The sequence below is a fragment of the Syngnathus acus genome, chromosome 2, assembly GCF_901709675.1.
Source record: "Syngnathus acus chromosome 2, fSynAcu1.2, whole genome shotgun sequence".
NCBI classification, from domain to species: domain Eukaryota; kingdom Metazoa; phylum Chordata; class Actinopteri; order Syngnathiformes; family Syngnathidae; genus Syngnathus; species Syngnathus acus.
In genome coordinates this window covers 1,935,467-1,946,351 of record NC_051088.1, presented here as the reverse complement: position 1 = coordinate 1,946,351, position 10,885 = coordinate 1,935,467, and the positions used below count along the sequence as shown (strand labels likewise).

General features: G+C 42.8%; 1 long non-coding RNA gene across 1 annotated transcript; it reads right to left on the bottom strand.

Annotated features, from left to right (window-relative positions):
* Positions 1-2,684: 2,684 nt before the first annotated feature.
* Positions 2,685-5,399, bottom strand: LOC119119550. Its single transcript, XR_005097344.1, has 2 exons — positions 4,435-5,399; positions 2,685-3,488 (listed from the first exon to the last, which is right to left on the bottom strand). It is a non-coding gene; the product is annotated as an uncharacterized LOC119119550 (long non-coding RNA).
* Positions 5,400-10,885: the final 5,486 nt, after the last annotated feature.

The window sequence follows — 10,885 nt, the reverse complement described above, 5'->3', positions numbered from 1 at the left end:
TGGCTGAGTGGCTTGATCTTATATTGCTCTTCTTCATGCCTGCCCACCTCCTCAATCACCAGCTCTTATGTTCTCCCTTTTTGTAGCATTGGAAAAAAACTGTGGGCTCTTCCCCATCCCTAGCCTGTTCTCCCTGACTGTGACCTGCCCACCACCTCATCGTGCATCAACAGCCTCCTCTGCTTTCCACTTGCGTCCTGTTTGCACTGGTGTCTTGATGTTTCTTACATACGGGTCAGTAGAGTCTCATAATTCTAGAACGAGTCTCACCTTCTCTTGTCTGTACACTAGGTTGATAGACGTTCATGGCAGCTGCAATGTGGTCTTCCCAAACAGGCCAAATTGGAGAGGCTTCGGGGTAGCCCAAGCATATGAAGCTGTTGGCTTTGGCATTCCTCTTCATAACTGTGGATGAGGTGATCTCACACAGCTTTAGGGGCCACATGAGGTGCTGATAAAGGGTGAATTGGTAACACCAGACTTTAAGCTTCCCTGGGAGGTGGCACTTGTCAATCCTCTCAAGCCCGTCTGTAAACTGCTGCATGATGGTAGCAGGCATATGCGTGTCAGACAGCTCCGCCGGATACTGCCTTCCTTAGGGTCCTTTGCTCGTTAGTGATATTCGTTCCAGTCCGTACCATGTTATCCGTCCAGTCTTAATAGACATTGATGGTATTTACAAACCAGATTCGGTTGAAGTTGGGAAATTGTGTAAAATGTAAATAAAAACAAAATACAATGATTTGAAAATACTTTTCAGCCTATATTCAATTGAATACACTACAAAGACAACATATTTAATGCTCAAACTCAAGTTTATTTGATTTTTCAAATAATAATTAACTTAGAATTTCATGGCTGCAACACATGCAGTAGAAGTTGGGAAAGGGCATGTTTACCACTTTGTTACATCACCTTTCCTTAAAATCACAGTCAAACGTTTTGGAAGAGAGGAGACTAATTCTCTTAGCTTCTCATGTGGAATTCTTTCCCATTCTTGCTTGATGAACCGCTTCAGTTGTTCAACAGTCCGGGGTCTTCCCTGTCGTATTTCACGCTTCATAATGTGCCACACATTTTCAATGGGAGACAGGTCTGGACTGCAAGCGGGCCAGGGGAGAACTGGGACTCTTTTACTTCGAAGCCACGCTGTTGTAACACGTGCAGAATGTGGCTTGGCATTATCTTGCTGAAATAAGCAGCGGCGTCCATGAAAAAGACGTCGCTTGGATGGTAGCATATGTTACTCCAAAATCTGTATGTTCTTTTCAGCATTTATGTTGCTTTCACAGAAATGTAAGTCACCCATGCTATAGGAACTAATGCACCCCCATACCATCACAGATGCTGGCTTTTGAACTTTGCGTTAACAGTCCGGATGGTCCGCTTCCGCTTTGTCCGGAGAACACAACGTCCAGTGTTTCCAAAAACAATTGGAAAAGTGGACTCATCAGACCACAAAACACTTTTCCATTGTGCATCAGTCCATTTTACATGAGCTCGGGCCCAGAGAACCCGGCGGCATTTCTGGATGTTGTTCATAAACAGCTTTTGCTTTGCATGGTAGAGTTTTAACCCGCACTTACGGATGTAGTGACGAACTGTATTTAATGGCAGTGGTTTTCTGAAGTTTTCCTGAGCCCATTTGGTGATATCCTTTACACACTCATGTCGGTTTTTAAGGCAGTGCCGTCTGAGGGATCGAAGGTCACGGTCATTCAGTCTTGGTTTCCGGACGTGGCGCTTACGTGCAGTGATTTCACCAGATTCTCTGAACCTTTTGATGATATTATGGACCGTAGATGTTGAAATCCCTAAATTCCTTGCAATTTTGCTTTGAGAAATGTTCTTAAACTGTTCAACTATTTTCTCACGCAGTTGTGGCCAAAGTGCTGAACCTCGCCCCATCCTTGCTTGTGAATGACTGAGCATGTTTGAGGAGGCTCCTTTTATACCCAATCATGGTACCCACCTGTTCCCAATTAGCCTGATCACATGTGGGATGTTCCAAATAGGTGTTTGATGAGCTTTTCTCAGCTTTCTCAGTATTTTTTGCCACATTTCCCAACTTCTGCTGGATGTGTTGCAGCCATGAAATTCCAAGTTAATTATTATTTGGCAAAAACAATTAAGTTTATCAGTTTGAACATTAAATATGTTGTCTTTGTAGTGTATTCAATTAAATATGGGTTTAGAAGGATTTTCAAATCGTTGTATTTTGTTTTTATTTACATTTTACACAATTTCCCAACTTCAACTGAATCCGGTTTGTATAAAAATCCCCATAACTTGTTACATGTGAATGCACATGAAGAGACAAATTTTAATCTTAAACTTGATATTATTCAGGCTACATGAACCAATATATAAAGGTGAATGTAATTCTCATTAATGAAATGAATTAGCATCTTTGACCAGCAGTTTGTGTGCACGATGCCTCGAGAAATGAACCTATTTGCAAACCGCTTGACTGGAAAGCCTCAGACAGTGTCTGACAACAACAGTGGCTAGAGACAATTCATCAAAGCAATAAAGACAGCATGACATCACAAAGGACAAACATCACTCCACCCCTAAATGTAGGCCTGCTGGGTGAGAGGCCCGGAACTGCCCACCACACCTTTACATTTTACCATGATTTTTTACCAAACACAGAACACGTGGCGGAAATATTGTCTTTCTGGGTTATGTTAGGTTCGTTCCCAGTTCTTTATCGTTAATGCTCGATATGCTAACAGTAATTACCAAGAGGCAGCCTTCACAGTTTAACTATTTAATGTATGCCAGAATGATCGATGCACAGCTGTGGAGCCCTTTCTGCGAGATGCGGAAGAAGGTCTAACTCCCAGCGCCAAGGTTCCTGCTCTTATACTACTCTGGGCCGCCTTCCTGCAAGGAGGCGACTCTGCCTAGCTTGTGTGATAATGTGTGACCTTGTAGTCTTAACTGAGAGTGACTTCTACATATGTGCAAAGAGTGTCATAGAGAAAGCTAATAAAGCAAGAGAAGGGTTACAGCGATATAACGGCATAGCTCAAGCTACCTAGCTAATCACATGTGCCAAAGAGGCCTATTCTAACAGTTAGCTGTACCCATTCAAACTGTGAAAGCGTCACCCAGTGAGTTATAACGCGTATATCGTTTTTTATGAAGGTGACTTCAATGCTCCTTCCTCATCTATCATCTCTCCTTCCATTTCAAGTCGACAAAACTTCTCTTTCGATTGTGTGTGTGGAGTACGCATAGATGGGAAGCAAACAGAGACAATTTTAAATACAACAGAAGCTCAGGAAATCATAGTAATTTAAACAAGTCAAATTGTGTCTCGGGAATTCTGGGAAAAATGGGTTGCAATCCTAACTGTACGTTCAAACGTACTCTAAAACCAGTGCTGGGCAAATTACTTCCAAAATGTAATTAGTTACAGTTACATTTCCAGAAAAGTAATTGAATTACTAATTGAATTACTCCATCATAAATGTAACTACCTAGTTGTACTAAGTTCATCTTGTTTTTCCTTTTCAATTACTTCTCTGGTTCTTCTATATCAAACAAATTATTTTAGGTGTATTTACCTGACACAGGAAGAAAAATACAACACGCACTCAAAAAGTGTCAGTATCCACAATGGGCAATAACCAAAGGTGCAGAACAGGTAAAAAACAAAAAATACAAAACACAGGAGAAAAGAAAGAAACAAAGACGGAAACAAGAACCCAGTGGAATGGTGACGTTGCCGTATGTGAGAGGAATTACGGAACGCATCAAAAGAGCCATGAAAAAATACAACATAAGCACGCCTATCAAACCACATACAACACTCCGTCAGATACTGGTCCACGCAAAAGACAGAGTCAACCCGGAAAATGAATGCAATTCTATATACGAGATTCCATGCAAATCATGCAATAAATCATACATCGGGGAGACAGGGAGGAACTTCATCACAAGAAAAACGGAACACAAGAAGGAATGTGAGAAGGAGTCAGCAACAAGACAAAGAGCAATAAAACTACAAGCAGAACAGGAACACTACAAGTCAGCCATTACCAACCACTGCAAAAGAGAAAACCACATCATGGACTGGGAAAAGGCCAGAGTCATCCGCACTGAAGAAAACGAACATCAGCGTTGGATCAGGGAGGCCATTGAGATCCGCAAGCGGGGCCCGAGGACCATCAACAGGGACGAGGGAGCCTACATGCTCTCTACAACCTGGACCAGCATTTTGGAGAGGTGAACTGACAGCAGAGGGCGTGACTCACCTGTCAAATCTGACAGGTGAGCCACGCCTTCATCCATCAGCTGATAAAGACGCGTCACAACCACATCAGTGACACTGATGAAGGCGGAAAAACCCGCCAAAACATGTCAGGTAAATACACCTAAAATAATTTGTTTGATATAGAAGAACCAGAGAAGTAATGTAACTACCTACTAGGAAAAGTAATTATTGCATTACCATTTGAAAAACATTCAATTATCTAAAATGTTTGAGCAAGTGTCAATACAGTTGCATAGAGTAGAACATAGACCAGTACTCCATTTAACTTAATATTTATTGAACAACAATGCATACAATAAATAATTGTCACACAACTTCCAAATATCGGCCGGATGTGCAAAAAGCACTTTCCCATTTTGTTACGGCAAAACTCCTCTGATGAGGAAAAAAAAGTTAATAATTCACTATATGTTCAGTGTTCCCTCTAAGCTGCGCAATTGCACACTGGTCGCGAAGTCTCTGCGCACAAGAAACTCCATGGTGCGCACAAAATAAAATTCAGCATAAACAGATTGATTAATATCTAATGTTAGACGTAATCTAATCTAATTAAGTGGACGAATGATTTCCTTTCTGTGCCTTTTTGTTGTGTAAATCAGTAATTGACAGGTGTCCAGCCAATGATATGATATGGTTCACTTACACTACAGAGCCAATCATAGGATTATTCATACGACTACTTGGTTTCCTGTTTCCTGTCTAGCTGCTGAAAAGTTTGGCTCCTGGCACTTCCACCTGTTTTTTAACTATAACTCTATACTACGGATTTTAATGTTTTTAGTTTAAAGGACTATTCAACAATTCAGTAACTAGCAAAGAGCATATGCAAACAATGTTGGTGGATGATTTCTGTGATTCCTGATATTTGGTGGATTCACTCTTCCTCGGCCTACACACCTGCTGTGCTGAACCAGCCTGAACCAGAGACAAAGGCAGTCTGACTGAGAATACCCGAGGATCCCACTGCACTAAGTTCATCTCATCCCGAACCAGCGGATAAACATGTCCCGGGGCAACAGAAAAAACATCAGTAGTGATGGAGATTTAGTCACCGTGGAGGCATTGAATGAGATGATGGATCAGCAGAAGGAGTTCTATGTGGAAATGCTCAACAGACAAGAAGCAACCTTCACGAACTTCAAGATGAAGTTCACTACAACTACTAGAATCGACGGACTCATGAAAGAGCTTCAGGAGGTAAAATCTAGTCTTCAGTTTTCTCAAGGCCAAATTGATGACCTGAGAGAGATTGAGAAGAAAGATGGCTCTCTTGAAACACAGCTGCAGGCTCTCCCTTCTCAGTCTACAGACTATGACATAATTTCCAAAATTGACTACCGTAATTTTCGGACTATAAGTCGCACCGGAGTATAAGTCGCACCAGCCATAAAATGCCCAAAAAAGTGAAAAAAAACATATATATGTATATAAGTCGCTCCTCAGTATAAGTCGCCCCCCCACCCAAACTATGAAAAAAACCGCGACTTATAGTCCGAAAATTACGGTATATAGAAAATCAGAGTCGACGAAACAATGTCATTATTGATGGTCTACAACAGGACAACACCTATGAGTCCTGGGCAGACAGTGAGCAGAAGGTCAGAGAGTTCTTCTGCACCAAATTGAAAATTGACTCTAAATCTATTGAAATTGAAAGAGCCCACTGTACTGGATCTGTGAAACAGAACACTGGGAAACCAAGGCCAATGGTTGTGAAATTCTCAAGATACAAAGACAAAGAACTCATCATGACCAAAGCGAGAGCCCATCTTAAGAACACTTCAATTTACCTAAATGAGGACTTCTCTGATCTGTTAAGGAAGAAGAGAACTGACCTCATTCCCGCAATGAAACAAGCCAGGGAAAATGGAAACTATGCTGTCATCAATTATGTCTGGCTGGTAATCGAACCACGGAACCCACAGCAGGACTGAATCTATGTATCCAAATATCAATGATTTATTTTTTAACTTATTTTTTCTCCCTAACAGGTTAACATGACATCAAACATTTTATATAATACTGACCCGGTCAAAAACTGTTTTTCCCAGCTTAAACAAGGTTCTATTGGTATATCTGACTACTATTCTGAGAATGAATTTAAATCCACTGTCACCCACCAAAATATGAATAGTGATTATTCCATCATTCACTTTAATGTTCGCAGCCTGAAGGCAAATTATGGTACTTTAGCTCAATGTTTGACTAGTCTTGATTTCTCTTTCAAAGTAATTGGATTAACTGAAACTTGATTGAATGATGAAACTGCTGGATTGTATGAATTGAGTAACTATAGCCATATTTATAGATACAGAAATGACCAAGTGGGGAGAGGCGTCTCCTTATATCTTAACTCTAACATGGTACCGTAATTTTCGGACTATAAATCGCGTTTTTTTTCATAGTTTGGGTGGGGGGGCGACTTATACTCAGGAGCGACTTACATGTGTTTTTTTTCAAATATTTTCCCAAAAAAAAAAAAAATAAAAAAAAAAAAGAAACCGCAATAAACGAACCGCAATGTAGCAAGGGATTACTGTAATTTGAATTTCAAGTGACGTCAGCAGCGCGACGTCAGCAGCGCGACGTCAGCAGCGCGACGTCAGCAGCGCGACGCGGCGTTGTTTACATAAAGGACAAAGATTGACTCGACGGAGCGCTCTTTCACTTCCGTGGATTGAAGTCGGGGGCCGGCGCTCGGCCGGGTGGCTGTCCAGGGACGGTGGATGGGGCTCGGACAATGCTTTTACGCACGCCCGGTCCTCTACCGAGCTGTCTTTCACCTCCGTGGATGGAAGTCGAGGGCCGGCGCTCGGCCAGGTGGCTGTCCGGGGACGGTGGATGGGGCTCGGTCATGGCTTTTACGCACGCCCGGTCCTATTCTATGGAGCTCTCTTCCATTTCCGTGGCTGGAAGTCCACGCCGCCACACGCCTGGAAGTTTGTTTTGTTCAATAAGTCAGAGTCAGAGTCAGCTTTATTGTCAATTCCTTCATGCTAAGACACACAAAGAAACCGAAATTTCGTTTCCCCTATCCCACGGTGACGAGACACAGTACACGATTAACATACAGTGGCCTAGTGGTAGAGTGTCCGCCCTGAGACTGGAAGGTTGTGGGTTCAAACCCCGGCCGGGTCATACCAAAGACTATAAAAATGGGACCCATTGCCTCCCTGCTTGGCACTCAGCATTAAGGGTTGGAATTGGGGGGTTAGATCGCCAAATGATTCCCGAGCGCGGCACCGCTGCTGCTCACTGCTCCCCTCTCCCCCAGGGGATGGATTAAAATCACATGGGGATGGGTTAAATGCAGAGGACAAATTTCACCACACCCAGATGTGTGTGTGACAATCATTGGGACTTTAATCTTAATCTAATTAATCTTACAAGTAAAACAACGGGGGAGAGAGTTCAGGACCCCAACAGCCTGGAGATCACAAACTTCGCCAGTGGCGAGCAGTGCTAGCATCCCACAACAGAGTCCCGGCACCATTCGTCACGGATGTAGACGCACAGCCCACCTCCTCGCGATGTTCCCCCTCGTACAATGGCCCGGTCCGCCCGATAGCACGCCATCCGCTCCAGATGCACAGCAGTTACGCACTGTCCGGTCCGTAGAACTCAGCAGGCATGTTGATGTCCAGCGATCGAACGTTCGCCAGAAGAATGGAAGGCACGGCTGGGCGAGCTGGGTTGGCCGCCAGCCTGGCCCGGACGCCCAACCGGGGGAGGAATAGCAGGCGAGTCCGGCGACGCTCCAGGACGGAGCAGACCGAGCGCCTTTAATGTCCCCGCTTCAAAGTCCAGATCGCCACAAAACTCGCTTTCGCCGATGTCGAGCAGAACCAGCCCGCCGCACTTGTAGATAAATAAATAAACAATAAAGAGCCGTTTACCAAACCCACGTCTTTCCTTGAACTTTGTTAACGCTACAATATAGTTATATAGTAGATCTGTGGAATAACGATGAGGCTGACGTCAGGGCGCACGCACGCGCAGCGTTGTTGACAAAGGACGAGGAATTTGATCGATGGATTTAATGATTTAGAGTGCACAGATGGTTTGATAACATTATTGCTTATATAATAGTTATTTGATATATAATTTATATATCGTTATATGGGCCTGTGGAATATTTTGAAGTGCAAGAGCCGTCAACGGCGCGCACGCATTGTTGACAAAGGACCATTGATGGATTTAATGAATTGGAGTGACACAGATGGTTTTATTAACGTGTTATTTATGTAATATTTTTTTTAATAACTCTGAATTTTACGTCAGGGCCGTTCTCAGCTCTTCATTTGTGTTTATGTCACGTTAGCATACCTATCGTCTATGGAGCTCTCTTCCATTTCCGTGGCTGGAAGTCCACGGCGCCACACGCCTGTAAGTTTGTTTTGTTAAATAAAGAGCCGTTTACCAAACCCACGTCTTTCCTTGAACTTTGTTAACGCTACAATATAGTTATATAATAGATCTGTGGAGTAACGACGAGGCTGACGTCAGGGCGCACGCACGCGCGGCGTTGTTGACAAAGGACGAGGAATTTGATCGATGGATTTAATGATTTAGAGTGCACAGATGGTTTGATAACATTATTGCTTATATAATAGTTATTTGATATATAATTTATATATCGTTATATGTGCCTGTGGAATATTTTGAAGTGCAAGAGCCGTCAGCGGCGCGCACGCATTGTTGACAAAGGACGATTGATGGATTTAATGAATTGGAGTGACAGATGGTTTTATTAACGTGTTATTTATGTAATAGTTTTTTGAATAACTCTGAATTTTACGTCAGGGCCGTTCTCAGCTCTTAGTTTGTGTTTATGTCACGTTAGCATACCTATCGTTTAGCCTGTTGTTGCCCGTTCATGACTGTTCTTGGTGTTGGATTTTGTCGAATAAATTGCCCCCCAAAATGCGACTTATACTCCGGAGCGATTTATATAAGTTTTTTTTCACTTTTTTGGGCATTTTATGGCTGGTGCGACTTATATTCCGGTGCGACTTATAGTCCGAAAATTACGGTATATATGTAAAGAAAGATCTGACATTGAAAACTATTTTGTGTCTTCTGCTGAAGCTGTCTTTGTTAAAACTGACCAGTCCATTATTGCATGTATCTACAGACCACCTAGCTCTAGCCCAGGGGTGGCCAACCAGTCAGAGGCGAAGAGCCACATTTTTGACTGTGTCATCCCAAAGAGCCACATCCCCCCCCCGAGCCACATTTTTGACTGTGTCATCCCAAAGAGCCACATCACCCCCCCCCCCCCGCAAACAGCCACATCACCCCCCCCCCCCCCCCCGCAGGCAGAGAGAGACAGACACACACAAGCCTCTGCTCAGCCAGATTTATTGAATATGTCCCACACCAAGATAATGACAGTTATTTAACAGTTAACATTGTGTGCACTGTCTCACACACACATAAACTCTCAGTTCAAGCAAGTCCACAAACAGAAATATAACAATTTTCAATAACCCTAACCCTTTAATGAAGTCGCCTTCGTTGTATGGCTTTTTAGCCTGTGCAATGTTCCAAGCCAGTTGATATGATGCAAGCATTACGGTCTCTGAGTGGTTTGTAAATTTTTGGAAAAAATGCATCTGCTTTTCTGCCTGACTTTTCAAAGTGACCAACCTGTGCTTGCGAAGTTCAGTCCCTTTTGGAAATTCCTGGTCGATATTAGGATGGACTGAGCTGAAGTGACGCTGAAGATTTGAAGCTTTAAAAATGCGCTAATGATGCCTGACATATAAGGCAGAATGGCTTGCCATTACGTTCAACAAAAAAATATAAACTCTACCACTCTGTTAAAAACGTCCTGTGTTCTTCTTCATATTTTCGTTTGGCTGTGCTTTTTTTCCCTGCCATTTTGAGAGCGAACTTGAAACAAATTATTTACAACTCAAATGAACGCGCGCATTTGTCATCAGTACGTCATTCTTCTTCTTCTTTTCAACTCAAACCGATTCAACTGGTCAGCGCACCACCGCCACCTAGGGGGAATAAATGGCAGCGCCAGCCAAGCATTTTGACGCTTGTCATGTGAAATCTCCTGAAGAGCCGCATGAAACCAGCCAAAGAGCCGCATGCGGCTCGCGAGCCGCGGGTTGGCCACTACTGCTCTAGCCTGTCTGATTTCAATACTGACTTAGCTCAGGTTCTTGACACTGATTCTAAAGAAGGGAAAAATGTTATTTAATGGGTGATTTAAATATCAACATTATAGACCACATGAAGAATAATCAAACTAAGGAATTTATTGATACAGTGTATTCATATTGTTTTCATCCTATGATATCAGTTCCAACCAGAGTGACAGAGACGTCTGCCACTCTGATAGACAATATTTTTACGAATGAGTTGAGTGTAAACTGTAAGTCAGGGGTTCTGTGCAAGGAGGTTGCTGATCACTGTCCAATTTTCTTAATATCCTAGAAACACATTGCGCTTACATCAAAATCTTCTAAATATAAGAGAACAGTTAATGTAACAAACACAGCTACATTTAAGTCAGTGATCAGCAACCATCCATGGACCGATATCCTTCATTCTGCAGACCCACAAAAATCTTACACTCTGTTTTCA